Raw genomic sequence first — 15,513 nt, 5'->3', positions numbered from 1 at the left:
CTAATAGTACTCGGTGCTGCTCCTGTTAGCTGGTTCTTTCTTAGGTTTGGAACAACATAAAGCGGTAACTGAACCATTTCAGAGGAAGCATCATGATGAAAGCGGTAACTGGAGGGGTTTAGTGGTATATTCCGAGAGATGCGACCAGCAGAGCCCTCCGTTTGGAAAGAAGCAGCAGCATAGCACATGCTGATCGGTCGACCCGGCGTACGTAGCAGCAGTCTTGAGTGGATGAGCTGCACCGTACCAAACCGACGGGGGAAGGGGATACGGATACGGCAACGCTCTTCTTCTCCGTAGACCTGCGCTCGGCATACGCTCCAGCGGCTATGGCGTGCACCGTGTTGCGTAGCAGTCCTGGTATAATAATGTGCATGCGTACGCGACGCACGCCTGGTCCTGGTCTTGGTGTAGCTCAGCGACCCCCCACCAGAACGCACACGTACGTACGTGCCGGATCGTCTGCGGCTGGACAGCATTCCAGCAGCTGCATGTTCCTGGAATGTCCTGAGATGTTGCAATATTATAATGTGAAATCGCAGTATGTCATTGTCGTGCAGGGCATTTTTATGTACTTGCAGAAAATAAAATATAAACAAGCTTGGAGCTATACTGCCATGTGTTGCCGGGATCCGTGTTGCCGTTGCTACGAGAGGATCTACCAACGGTACCACCATTCGCCCTGCCACTGCCGGAAACGGGATCTTTGCTGAGTATATAGCTCTTTGCCGGATGCCAAAATACCGGGTACTCAGCAAAGGATTTCTTTGCCATGTACCCAAAAAACACACAGTTAATTAAGACACAAATTACATTTGGCAACGCCACGTCGCCATCTTTGCCTAGTGTCAGACCTAGACACTCGGCAAAGCCTATCTTTGCCTAGTGTTAAATATTGACACTAGGCAAAGACATTAGATTTCGAAATTTATTTTCCTTCTCACTAATGTGAAACCTCGCAGAACCGACTATTGTCAATCCTATTGAGAAGTCTTTACCGTGTCATCAGAATGAAGCATCTTCTTGTCAATGCTATTGAGAAGTCTGACAAAATCATTCTTCAAGGATGTCATTGCCTATGAAAAGTCTTGCAATATTTTGTATTGTTGGTGAGTTTTTTGTTGCCTGAAAATCGAAACTTCATTACATCTCGTTCAACATTATGCCTAATTGTGAAAGAAAGTATGTGGAGAGCTGTGGCTATGGTGAGAAGAGAAGTTACCTTCTATCTGTCTCGGTGTGATCAGATTCTCCAGGAAAACATATGATCTCATCAAGCAGTGTTGGCAAAGCAGCTGCAAACATCTCTTTGCTATCAATTCCAGTTTCAGTGTGATAAAACTGTAGAACAGATGGCAAATGCTGCCCATCTTCATAAAATAGAGCAAATGAGAGCACTTTAGGTAATGAATTAGCAATCAATGGTACTAGTTCAGTGTTTAGATGGTTTGCCAGTTCATGCAGAATAATAACTTCTTGGTCATTGTTTGGGTGAGACACTATAAGCTTCCGCATGACTGATGGAATCCTAATCAGCTCTTCAGTCTTAATCCCAAGAACAGCCTAAGCAAATTCACTGATCACAGCAGGATGACTCAAAACTCTAGATGACAGGTAATCATATAAATTATCTCTAACACGGAAGTTCTTTGAGAGAAGTTCTATTCCTCCTTTGAAACAGTAAGTGCAGCATCTGTGAACTAATCTCGATGTGGTCCTCCTTACAATGGGATCGGGGTTATCAAGCTGAGCAATAAGCAATACAAATGGGCAGGGAAAAAAAAACCTTTCCTTGAGTATCACTAGCTTGCATAACTGGAGCAATTGATGAACAGAATGTCCATAACTCTATTTTCCAAGCAGCATACTACAAGAGAAAATGTATCTCTCACATCTTTCATTCCATTTAGTAGAAAATCAATGCATTTTACCCACTTAATTCTCATCTCAAGCAGAACCTCCCTGCTAGAATGTCTCAATAGTCGTGCCAAAACTTAAACCACAGAAATGATACATTCTCTGGAAGTCTGTGCATAGAGGAACTTGAAGAAAAGTATGTGGGCCTTCAGTATGTTAGTTTTCAAGTCGACATTCTGAGCTTGCAGTACTGTCATGTACTCATGTCCACAACAGAAATTTGCTCTTTAGTATTGACAGTTTTGATATCACACTGAGGGCAACAGAAACCTTTTAAGAGAAGATCTAATGTTGAGACTGGTTGTTTTGATTTCTTGTCCAAGAACAGCTTGCAACTGCTCCCTGCTTTGTCAGTAACATTAGTGGTTCCATTTAAACAAGAGAGTACGGCTGTGTGCACCCTGGTTGTGCAGAGGCTGGATGTAATTACTTATCAAAAGTAATAAAGCATCCTTTATCGAAAAAAAATTAAACAAGAGAGGAAAAGAAGTGAAAAGCCAACACATTTCCACACTTGCTCAGATCATAAATCACCAAACAACCTGAAGAAACACAAGCCAACTCGAGGCTATCAGATCTTGCAGAACTAGGAAATAAATTAAGTGCAGTTTTGTTACAAGCAAATGCAGATAAATTTATATTCCTCAACCAAGGGAATGCCTTCAACAGGATTTGATAAACATAACCCACCCAGAACATGTTTTGTTTCATAAAAAGCGTAAAGTGCAAAATGCATAGTCTGAAATCAGGGAAAAAGATGCATAATTACTTACTTAAGTCTCTTGAACATCACTCCGAGCATCCTAGGACCAGAGTACAGTACAATAATGGGTAGTGACATAAGATCCTCATTTTGACCATCCGCAGATTCACTATGGATAGCCAGTTCAAGGATTTCAAGGTAACATTCAGTATTCAGTCTATCGCCAATCTTGGCAATAACATGTACCATAAGGCATTTTAACTTCCAGTCCAAACATGCTCGACTGGAAGCATGACCGTCAGATCACATCCGTTTCAGCAAACTGATGAGATCAACATATGCTCAATAACCATAGTCTTCACCATGGTCACCAATCAACCGAGATTCATCTTCAAATAGTTTAGTGTCTCCAGGATGATAGGCTACATAGACATTCGGACATTAGGAAAACAACAAAATTGAAAGAAAGAGAGCCATATCATCATATATCCAGGAATGTTAGGTCTGTCCTAAGATCAAAGCTATGAGGCTTATGAGCTTATCCTAGAACAACGGCATCAGTAGATCCCTTATTCATATTTATAACCTTCTGATAGGCTCAAGTGCTGTTCTATGTTCTAGATGATTTGATTTCACAGGGAAGGATGGATTGTTGGGGATGTAAGCATGCAGGGTCTATAAGCTACAGAAACAGCTCATCAATATTATTCAGTAAGCTACCTTATATGAAGTCCAAGTCATTCCAAGAAGTTGTATTGAATAAGCCTACGCTACAGTAAGCTACCTTATTTGATTTCAGGGAAGGATGTAAACACAAAACAGGATTACAAAACCTAAAAAGAATATTAAGAAGTAATGGAAGCAAATTTGGTGCACATGAGCACCAGTGCTCCTGATTTAAAATAAAATAAAATCTGTATATCTATGTTTTAAAAAATCGTCACATTTATTCCGTGAATACATACATATGTCATGAATACTCGTGCAAAATTTCGTTAGTGATTGCATTGTATTTTGAGCTACAGGAAAAAAACAAATTTGTTGCTACGTATAGTGGCATATATTTGTCAGAAATTTGTCTTTTTTTTTTGGGAGCAAACGCCAGGAGCTCTGGCTATTCATTTAAGAAGAGAGGAAAATGATCCAGTTTATAAGGAAAACCGGATCGAAAACCATACAAACTTGAGTACCTCCGACATGCGGACTACTCCCAAAGTCTAAAACAACCACACAACAAGATCGACCAACTTGTCAACGACAAAGTGCTACCTATTCGACAACACGACACGAAGGTTGCATGAACCGCATCCATCATGTAATCTCAACCGCCTTCTTCTTGGCGCCGACCTTGTTGCCCTTGGGCTTTTTCACCTTCTCCACATTCTTCACAAGGGAGCCAAGCAACACGATGGAGCGAGGCGACAAAGGGGTCTTAAACTTGTCAATGAAGGCAGCAAGGGCGTTGTCATCGAACTCAGCGTTCTCTTTCAAGACGCCCAAAACACGCGCGAGCAACTCTTGAGTTGTAGCATCCTTCCGCGATTGCTTCTGCTTCTCGATGCGACCACTCCGACGAGGCGTGGTGGCCACCTCCTTAGGAGCACGGGCTCTCCTAGAGGGCGGTGAAGCAAGGATAGGCGGAGGCGCAGGCCGAAAAATCGAAGACAAGAAGACATTGAGCTTGTCGGCAGCGGGATCCCCGGGATCAACTTGGATGTCCTCCGCAGGAACTGTTTCAGGAACAACAACACTCGGAGCAGGGATCTCCTCCAAAGGCTCACACAAGGGCGACATGAGCGCCAGCTTTTTCGAAGCCAAGTTGGCCAAGAAATCGCAAAGCTTGGTGGAGTCGGCCACCTCGGGATCTTCAACAAAAGGCACCAAGGGAGCAGCCAACACATCAACCACCTCAACATGTTCAAACGAAGAAGCCTCAAGCCTCGAGTGCTCAACCGAAAGAGAGGCAGGAGTTTCAACAAAGAGCTCAGTCAGCCCGAAGCCCTCGACGTCATCAGAGATTGGGCTCTGAAGACCCTCAGGGGAAGCAACCTTGTCATCAGCCGCATCCGGCAGAAGAGGAGCAAGACCAGAGCAACTTTCAAGATGCAGGCGAAAGGCGTCGAGGCCAGGAGGAGACGAGTCACCAGGGCGACGGACAGGCGAGTAAGGGCCGAAGGACTCCAAGAGCACAGGGTCCCTCATCCTAGCATCCGAAGCTCGGGCAGGGGCACGCCCAACACCACATGTGGAAGCTTCTTCCGCACGCTCCCAGCTTCCGACAGCACGCGCAAGCCACAACTTGATTGCAGCAGCCTCGTCCCGCAGCGGCCGAGTAACCTCCTCGATGCGGTCCGCAACAAGCTGGAGGAGCTCCATTCGCAGGGAAGCAAAATGGGCCTGCAAGTCGGAGTCCTGGACGGCGACATTGTCAGAGGCATCACCGCCAACTCCAGGTGGGGAAGATGGCAGCACCGATGCACATGGCGGCGAATGGCGCACAACCTCGGCCCAACTCCGAGACTGGGCAGGTCGAGGAGAACCAACAGTAGGAGAGCAGCTTTGCGAGGTAGGAGAGGGGCCGGCCGGAGAGCGACGGCGGCAGTTGCGCTCCCGATGACCCGGACGACGGCAGCGAATGCAACGGAAGGGTTCCCGACAGGTGCCGACATGGTGGCCACGCTCAAGGCAGCGGAAGCACCGCCCGCGAGCCCACCTCTTGAAGGCGAGGCTCCGCTCCAGAGCTTCCCCCCACGGAGATGGCGACGGCAAGGCTCGGCCAGAGCGACGACCCACATGCTGCCAGCACTCCTCTTCACGCGGGCGCGCGTCAGCAGCAGGGGGCGCATGGGGCGAAGCGCAGGGCAGCTGCGATTTCGTCGCTGGAGAAGGGGGCTTCGGGAGCAGGAGAGGAGCAGCCTCTGCTCGGAGGAGAAGACCGTCGGCCTGAACGGGGAGGGCGGAAGGGCGCCTGGCGGCGGTGGCGGATGAAGAGGAGCAGGGGGCTCGGCAGCTCAAAATACAACATATTTTTCTACAAAATTCACACAGTATCTTCGAAATGTTTATATGTATGTGAGTACTTAATATCAATTTTTTTGGAATTCGAAAAATATGATTTTTAGAAAACAGGAGCACTGGTGCTCACGTGCCAAAGACACTTTCCGGTAATGCATTTGTTATAGCTAAAGCAACCTAAGACCCCATATATACTTCACATATATTGCAACATGGCATGTCCGAAATGCAAAAGGAGAAAAACCTTACATCGGAGAAGCATTACAGTCTGAAGAGCTTCGAAATATAGTAATACATCAAAGGAAAACAAACATTTCTTGGTTGCCTGCATCATTCAATAATGGTTAGGATGACAAGTTAAAAAACGATGACAAGCTATCACTGACACACAGCTTCATGGTTCCTGCCTACCTGCTTGCAGATCCAAGGGATCCAGGAGATAACTTGCGTAGAAATTATAATAAACAGACTTGTCTTTGGATTAACGCAGAGCGAAAGACAGAGAAGACTAAGCACTTGTATAGCCATCTCAGGCTCCAATAGATAAGCATAATGATTATCAGGTGACAAGAATTTAATGCATGAATTTAGTGACAGTTGAAGATCATAGGAATATTCTTTTGCTAGTTTATGTCTTATGCCAGCAGAAAACAATTTAGTCGTAGATACATCAGCAGATGACTGATTCTGAAACCTTTCGACGTTTGTAACAAATATTTTCCTGGTTCTGAGCTTTTCTTTTCCGGCCCGCTTTTGGCAGATCAAATACAGATTTCTCCTGAAAGCTTCCTGGGTCACCTCTGTCATCCACAGATATAGAACTCGGACCGAATTTGTCAACAACCGGTCGGAAGCAATAAGGCTTAGGCAAGTTTAGCAACTTCAGAAGGATCTCTTGTATGCATTAATCATTGCAGCCTGCAAAAGGTAGCGTTAGTACATGGAATAACCCACAAAAACCTGGGAAATATAGTTGTTAACCTGAAGCTCCGAGCTTCTGCTGGTCTGTACTGCTCTTGCGAAAACATTGACAATATCAGCAGCCGAGGATTCAACAATATAAACAGGACATGAAGAATGCAGAGCATGAAGACAGGCACCCATTGAAAAGTCATAATCCACATCTCTGCAGAAACGAAATAAATTGTAATCCTACTTGACAATGTTTGTGCACACTCCAATAATATCCAGAACAAAATAAAATCTACATCACTGTGTATTTAAGGCTTTTGCCTACCCCAACTTGCTTGGGAAAAAGGCTTTGATGTTGTTATTGTTGTTGTAGTAGTGTATTTAAGGCTTTTAACATTAGGCAGAGGGAACCAGTACAATGTTTGTTGCATTGTATATTCTTATCTTAAGGCCCCCAATTGTAAATCTTTACGAGAATACCCCCGCTACGACTAACAGAAGTTTTTGGAAAGCCCATACTTGATCAATTCAACAACTGCCATTATCAGTTTTATCGGTACAATGCAGTTTGACACACACAAAATAGGCTATTGTGTATGAAGCTGTTAGAGTACGTCATGGGCCTGGGCCCGTTAGTCTTATGGTTTGCTTAGGGGTCAAGTAAGCCTTGCTTGGGAGTCAAGTAAACCTCTCTATATAAGGAGAGGAGATGTATCAATCTAATCAAGCAAGAATTAAGAAGGAAATCCCTTCCCTCTTGCCACCGGCCGTGGGCAAGACCCCCGGCCGGCCCTCTCGTGCCATCCCTCTAGTAGCACCATAACATTTGGTATCAGAGACCTCTACGATCATGTCTTCGAGCCAGCCCACCGCCACCACCGCCGCCGCCTCCGAGACGCCGCCGGCCTCCTCCGCCGCCGCGCACCTGCCGCCGCCCTCCACGGGCGTCGCGGCGCCCCTGGCAGATGTCGCCGGCGCCGCCCCTCCTCTCGCAGCAAGAGCTCTCGACGGCCATCCGCGATCTCACCACTGCTGTCCAGGAGATCCGCCTCTTCCTGGCCGATCCCTACGGGCCGCCGCCGCCGGCAGCGCTGCTGCCGTGGCAGCCGACGCTGCTGCTGTTGTCGCCGCCACCCGACGTCGGGCTGCTGCAGTCCCCGCTGCCGCTGTCCATCATCTCCGGGTCGGGCCATACCTCGGCGCCGGGGGTCCCTCTTCTCCAGCAGCCGGCCGCCTTCTTCCCCACCGGGACGCTACAACAACAGCAGCAGCTGCCGCCGCCACCAACGCCACCGCTGCTGTCCTCACCGACGTTGTCGCTGTCGTTCGGTGGGCAACTGCAACAGCAGCAGCTGCTGCCGTCGCCACCAACACCGCAGCAGCGGCTGCTGCCGCCACCGACGCCGTCCCTGCCTTTCGGCGGTGTGGGAGCGACCTTGGCCCCGGGCTCTACATCGACTCCGCCCGGGATGCCCTTCCACCAGGTCTGTTTTCCTCCGTCGCCGTCACCGCTTCCGGCTTGGATCGCTATCCGCCACGTGTCGGCGGCGGTGAGGCTGCAAGCTGCTGCGCGCGCGGCCTCCTTGTGCGTCGGCGTGTGCGGGAGATGCGTGATCTGCAGCTGCAGCTCCTTCAAGTTGCGCTTCATTGCGCAACGGACCTCGATCTCGTCCGCTGCGTCGAGGATCTTGGGCGTACGGTTTCCCCCACGGGCGGCGGACATGCTGTTTTTCCCGCGGGCAGCGACCTCAAAGTCTGTGCCATCGACAGTCATTCGGCGGGGAGAAGGCATGGTGTCACCGACAGGAGCGCACCGCGTAGCACCACTGCATTCCGCCGCCGGCCGCCGCGCGGGCTCCTTTTGTCCCGCTGGTTTCCATGGGATCCAGGTGGCTGTACAGGTGCACGTCCGACGAGCGGACGGTGTCCACTTTATGTTCAGGGGTCAACAATAAAGCGTCCCAGTCCATTTCAGGTTGAGAGTAATAAAACAAGCCGAGATGTAAAAGGCTCGTTTTTAGGTGTTAGGTTTGTGTTGCGTCGAGTCATGGTTTGTTTAGGTTGCAGCTCGAGGACGAGCTGCGTGTCCGAGTGGGGTGTAGTGTTAGAGTACGTCATGGGCCTGGGCCCGTTAGTCTTATGGTTTGCTTAGGGGTCAAGTAAGCCTTGCTTGGGAGTCAAGTAAACCTCTCTATATAAGGAGAGGAGATGTATCAATCTAATCAAGCAAGAATTAAGAAGGAAATCCCTTCCCTCTTGCCACCGGCCGTGGGCAAGACCCCCGGCCGGCCCTCTCGTGCCATCCCTCTAGTAGCACCATAACAGAAGCATACCCAGAGAACCCAAACAGATCAGCATTCTTGTGACAAAGTGAAGGGAAAAAGGTACTACATAATTCTTGACCAAAAAAGTGCAAATATAATCCAGCATTCCAGCATTACAGATTTGCATTCTATGTTTCTTCCAGGTGCCAAATTCATTTTCTACATTACTACTGCACTGATATTTAGAGACTGATTCATGAAAAAAAACTCACCTGTGACAAACAAAAAAGGATATAATTAGGTAAATATAGAAGAAGTACGTATAGACCAATATTCTTTGCTGCTAATACAACCTAGGATGCCTGCATATTGGTTCTTATCGCATTTTAAGAAATATAAAGAAAACAAAGTTCAAACCAAGGCATTATAAGCTTTTCAAAACATAAATATCAGCTGGCAAATATGCTAAAGCAAAAAAAAGGGCACGATCGGCAGAACAAAGTGATCTAGTAAAGCATCCAACTATTACTATCTCATAAATTCCTTTCACATAGTAAAACCAATGTGAGGAATATCTTCACCACCATGTAACTTTTAACTGCACCAAACAACATCCTGAATGAATACAATAATCAAGACAAGAGCATACCGGACATTAGAAAGCTCATTAGTATCTTGCCTTAGAATCAATGTGATTGAGTGAAGAATAGTTTCCATAGGAAGAATCTCAACAGTCGTCACCGTTGCAATGATCCACGCAACATCAAAACAAACCTGTCAACCCAAGCTGATTAATCAGTGTGTCAAAGTTACATAAGTATAACTGAAAATATACAAAGGCTCAAGGCTAAACACCAACCTTGTGCAGGGATATCCCCATAGCAGAGAATAGACCAAGCAGTGGAAACAAATGGCATGGTAACGACCCCTTCAACATGCAGGGTACCATCTGTAAGGCATTTGTTGATGAGTCTCCTCAGCGAAGTGGCAAATGGACACCACCTAATGTCACCTGACAGGTCAACCAGCACGCCAGGTACATTTTATTCTGGAACCTTTCTGGGAGCTCACTAAAAATCGCAGGGGAGTCCAAAATATCTGAGAAGGATCCAGAGAGGCACTTAACAAGACAACCACTCTCCACGTTATTTGATGCTACATATTCTACATCTGTTACATTTGACAAGAAGTTCAATTTCAACCCTCTCTTCACAACCTAACAAATTGAAAGCCTACAATTTATTACATCGACAGTAATAACTAATTAAGGAAAAACGCCTCGCACCGCTCCTGCGCGTCGCTCCCGCGGGCGACGCCAGGGGCGAACCCTAGCACGCGCGCCTCGACCTCCCCCCTCCCTCCTCCTCCGCCGCCGCCGGCGAGGGCCGCCGGGCAAAGCCCGCGCGGTGCTGGCGGCGGCGGGACCTTCTTTACCCGCTCGCAGGGGCCCTGCGCGAGGCAGGCGCGGTCGGCGGCGGTGCTCCTAGGGGCTTGCGGAGCTCGGTCCGGCGGCGACGGCGAGGCTTGGCGGCGGCTGTTCTCGGCGGAGGTGCGGGCTGGCGCAGGGTATGGCCGAGGGCGGCGGCGGAGGGCGACGGTGGAGGAGGCTGCTGGCGGCGGCGGCCCGGGTTTGGGCCAGGCGGGCCCCGATCTGGGCCAGGCGGGTCGCGTCCAGGGCCAGGAGGGCCGTGGAGGTGGCCAGCGCCGGCAAGGCTCTTCCCAGGTTGCACCGCCGCTGGTGCCAGACCTGGGCCAGGTGGGCCTAGATCCAGCGGTCCTCATCAGTACGGCTGCGCGGTCCATCTTCTGCCCGGGAGGGCCGAGGTGAGGTTCTTGCTTGAGCTCGGCGGCGAGTTCTTCGATGCCAACAAAGTGTCCGGCTTGACCGGCGGCATGGCGGCGTCGACAACGGCGCGGCTCTGTCCCCGGGCGTCGTGGCGAGGGTGCTTCTTAGCAGCGGTGCGCGGTGTCGGCCAAGGCCGTTTTGCGAGGAGTGAGGTTGCGGCGACGCCGCTCATTGTGTCTGGCTAGCACGTGGCGGTTTGATGGTGGCGAGGGTTGGTCCGGCCCGGTGCTGCAGGTGGATGGCGACGGTGACCTAGGCGTAGCAGTGTGGTGGCATGGCTAATGGGCGTGATCGAGGCCTGGCAGGCGGCCGGGCCTGATTTAGGCCACATTGACCATGCTACTGCGTCCGGACGGCGGGCACCTCGGGTGTCGGAGGGTGGATCCCCTCCCTTGGGCTACCGTGTGCTTTGATGGCTGCTGTCAATGGTGCCTTCCTACCTTGCCCAATTCGAGTTGCGGTGTGCTGGTTAATCCATGGGCTCAAGTTCGTGGGGATGCCGGGGCGGCGGCCCTGGAAGGTGGACTGCGCGGTTGGCTCTTCGGCGGGCAACGCGGCGGTGGTGGTGGTCTATCTCTTCGGTCATGAGGATGGCATGGAGCGGACGGTGGGGGATCCTGGTGTTGGCGGCGCTTCGGCCTCGACAACCCCCAGATCGTGTTTGGGATGCCCAACTTAGCGACTGCGAGCGGCTGAGTTAGCGGGCGTGGTGTGTGGATGCTTCCGAGCGAAAGCTCAGCGCCTTGGCGCCAACGACGGTGGTGCCTGCGGGTATCGCAACCCTCTTGGGGGCGTTGTTGTGGGTATCCGCCCCGCGGTACGGCTCTGGGTGAAAACCCTTGACCTCGTGGTCTCGACGGCGGCGGCGCAATGCGTCGTTTTCCCTCTTGGGGGCGTCGTTGTGGAGCCCCGTTTTGACTCGGTCTCGTGCAACTTTGGGGTCTCTGTGTTCTTTTTTTGTTTTTCTTTGATCTGCTTTGTAAGAGGTTCTCCTCTCCACCTTGTATCGGTTCGGCCGTTGCGGCTTTATTTATAAAGCGGGGCGAAAGCCTATTTCGAGGAATAACTAATTAAGGGGCAGAAACATAGGCCTTCTACTGCAGTCATCAAATCCAAGAAGACTTCCTGTAGGCTTCTCGGTCACCCGTGCGGAGAAGTGAGAGAAGGGACCGAACCGTGTCGAATTTAATCAACCTGCATCAGTGAAGAAGTCATGCATATGTAAACGACTTAACGACATATAGCATGCAACGCAAGTGAACTGTACGGTACATGGGATTTGGATAGCAATGTATTCCTTGCAAAACTAACACTATTACGATAAAAGTAGCCGAAACGTGCAGGTCCCACTATCGCCTTGAAGATATTCGGCACTACTAGATTTACACTTCTATCCTTTGATCAAACATCAAGTATTTTCCCCAGCCAGCAAACCAACCACACCCAAATGGTGCTACATCTATCACACACACACATACACAACATCAGCTAAATTCACCCCATGTCACCCATTTAACCAAGTGACACATCTCTACAGTGAGAAAGAGAGCAAACTGTATTGAATATGATCAACCTGCAACAGTGAAGAAACCATGCATATGTAAACAACATGTAGCATGTGACACAAGTGAAATGTATGCTCATGATTTAAGTGAATGCCCTAAGAAACTAACTGTTAGGATAAAATAACCAAATTAAATGTGCAGGTCCCACTATCTCCTTGAAGACATCCAAAATTACTCGTTTTACACATCTATCATTTGTTCAGGCAGCCAGCATTTCGCCCTGCCAACAAGGAACCCAAAGCCAAATGGTGCTTCATCATCACACACACGACATCAGCTAAATTCACCACATGTCTCACACGCGTGTAACCAAGCTACACATCTCTAACATGTGGCTACAACAAAACCTCGCAATCGAATCACTAGAAATTCGCTCGGGTGCTTACTGGTAGTCGGGGTCCGCGAAGAAGGGGAGGATGCGGCCGATGACGCGGACGCGGACGACCTCGGCGGGGCGGCCGTTGTAGAAGACCCGGGGGAACCGGCACGCCCTGTAGGTGAGCAGCTTCAGCACCGCAGTCGCGGTGGTCTCCCTCTCATTCGCTGCATCGACCACAGAGAATGTCAGTCAGCCCAATCGCCGCCATCATCCGAGCGAGGGGAATGGGAGGGGGAGGGTGGAGACGGACGGACCGGTGGGAGAGGGGAGGACTGGTCGCTGAGGAGGCTGGGGAGGACCTCGCGGAACTTGGCCTCGAAGTTAGCGGAGGCCGGGCCGGCGGCGGAGGAGGAACACGCGCAGCTCCTTGATGTGGCAGCCGAAATTCGACATGGCCGACGGTGGTTGCCGCAGACGCCGGAGCGGCCGGGGCGGCCGGGGCGGGAGAGGAAAGGGTTCGTCGGCGGCGGCAGAGCGCAGCCGTCTTTCTTTTTTCCTTTCTTTTTCTTCGGATCATTTCCGTCGTTTGTGGGCTTTGACAGCCTTCTGCTGTTGCGTTAGTTAAACAACTGGCCCAATACAAAAATTCACAACGTCGTCTTGGCTACTAATTATTTTTTATTATTTTCGAAAATAATTATGGATTTGATAACTTTTAGACTTGAAAAATTGTGCAGATTTAAAAGGTTTAATTTTAAAATTGTTCAAAGTTTAAAAGTTCAAATCCAAAATTATTAAAAGTTCAAAAATGTTCATATTTTAAAAATGTTTAGAATTGAAAATTGTCCATAAATCTTACTAAGCGAGAAGGTGGGACTAAATGACTGGTACAGGTATAGCATGTATGCAGTATGCGTAAGTGTCAGTAAAAAAATGCGACGAGCGCTAGTTTTCTACCTTTGGACATGCTCGCGGAAACGGAAGGGTGATTACCGAGCACATTTATAAGAAGAGGCAGCGTGATTTAAGACACTAGCCGTTAAAGTGTAAGTTCTAAAATGAACTAAGAGACAGTAATAATAATTATTAATGAAATGAAAATACAATAAAAGAGAATAGATTTTGGCGTCCACGAAAAAATTCGTGACTACCAAACGAAAGAACAGAAAAAATATAGAAACAAAAAGATAGTGCACCTAGAAAAACAGGACGCCTAGCAGAAAATATATCAAATGGAATAGAATCATATGGTAACTAGATAAGCATGGAAACAAACTTTTGGATAAATGTAACAAAATTCAGTAACCATGGAAAAAAACGCTACTACTAGAGGAACACATCTTTCGACGGAGAGGAAAACATAATTAGCATTTTGGAACTATTCATAACTAGATGTGGAACAAATATCGTTTACTCGGAATAATAAATATTGCGTTAGAGAACAAATTGCCTATACTCGGGGAACAAGAATACCGCGTCTGAGAAACACATACTCAAAGAACAATAGTATTCCATTCGGATAAACAAATCTCGTCTACTCTGGGAACAAAAACATTGCGTGCGGGGAACAATAATCTTGTGTCGGAGGAACAAAAAGTATATCTTTCAGGGAACAAATCTCATCTACTTAGAAAACAGTAGTATTGCCTCCGAGAAACACGTCTCATCTACCAGCGGAAAACTTGGAGGTATGTAAGGAACAACCCCATAGATTATAAGGAACAAGAATTCGTCTCGTCGAGGAACAAGATATTATGTATGAAGAAGGCCTCTTCTACTCGAGGAACAACAACATACACTACAAGAAAAGTTGCCATGGCCGACGAAGTTGAAGTCGCGCCGTGGTTGCTGGTGTACCATGGCCGACGATTTTGGTCCCTCCGTGGTGCATGTCAAAACTTTTTTTTTCTCGTTTTTGAGGCCACCTAGCCCGACGAAAGCGGCCAAAACGTGGCGTATGGTGGCCCGGGACGTGGTGCATCTCGAAATCTCGGGTTCGCCGGCCGAGTCAACGCAAATCCGCACCGCCGAGGGATGTAGGGCCCGGATGGCAGCCTCTCCGGCATTGTTTTTTTCTACATCGCGCCATCTCGTTCAACGTTCTCCGATCGAGCCGTTTACGATGCGGGATCATGGGTCCCGCATGTCATCCTCTATGAACCAAAATTCTTTCTATTCTTGGATTTTTTTGACCCCCGATTTCCGGCTACTTCCTTTTTCTTTTGATCCCTTGCCGCCTTGGAAACGTTGAGACCGCTGGCTGCTAAATGGGACCCGCATGTCATCCTCTATGTGCAATCAACTTTCTTTTCTTGGAGTTTTTTTGGCACCTCAAATTTGGTCACTTGCCTTTTTCTTTCGATCCCCCGCCGCCTCTCAAACGGTGATACCGCTGCTGCTAACTCGGGACCCGCATGTCATCCTCTATGTACTATAAAACTTTCTTTTCCTGGATTATTTTTGGCACCTCAAATTTGGTCACTTGCCTTTTTCTTTCGATCCCTTGCCGCCTCTCAAACGGTGATACCGCTGCTGCTAACTGGGACCCGCATGTCATCCTCTATGTACTATAAAACTTTCTTTTCTTGAATTATTTTTGGCACCTCATATTTGGTCACTTACCTTTTTCTTTCGATCCCCTGCCGCCTCTCAAACGGTGATACCGCTGCTTGCTAAATGGGACCCGCATGTCATCCTCTATGTACTATAAAACTTTCTTTTCTTGGATTTTTTTGGCACCTCATATTTGGTCACTTGACTTTTTCTTTCGATCACCTGCTGCCTCTCAAACAGTGATACCGATGCTGCTAAATGGGACCCGCATGTCATCCTCTATGTACTATAAAACTTTCTTTTCTTGAATTATTTTTGGCTCCTGATATTTTTTCACTTGCCTTTTTCTTTCGATCTCATGCCATGTTTGAAACGTTGAGGAACCTGCAGGCTCATGGGACCCGCATGTCATCCTCTAT

General features: G+C 48.6%; 1 pseudogene; it reads right to left on the bottom strand.

Annotated features, from left to right (window-relative positions):
- LOC124663009 overlaps positions 1–15,513 on the bottom strand; it is a 39,684-nt pseudogene continuing 24,171 nt past the window's right edge.

Source organism: Lolium rigidum, chromosome 6 (genome assembly GCF_022539505.1).
Source record: "Lolium rigidum isolate FL_2022 chromosome 6, APGP_CSIRO_Lrig_0.1, whole genome shotgun sequence".
Classification (NCBI taxonomy): Eukaryota; Viridiplantae; Streptophyta; class Magnoliopsida; order Poales; family Poaceae; genus Lolium; species Lolium rigidum.
The sequence above is the reverse complement of the archived record's forward strand: the minus strand, read 5'-3'. Positions and strand labels throughout refer to the sequence as shown.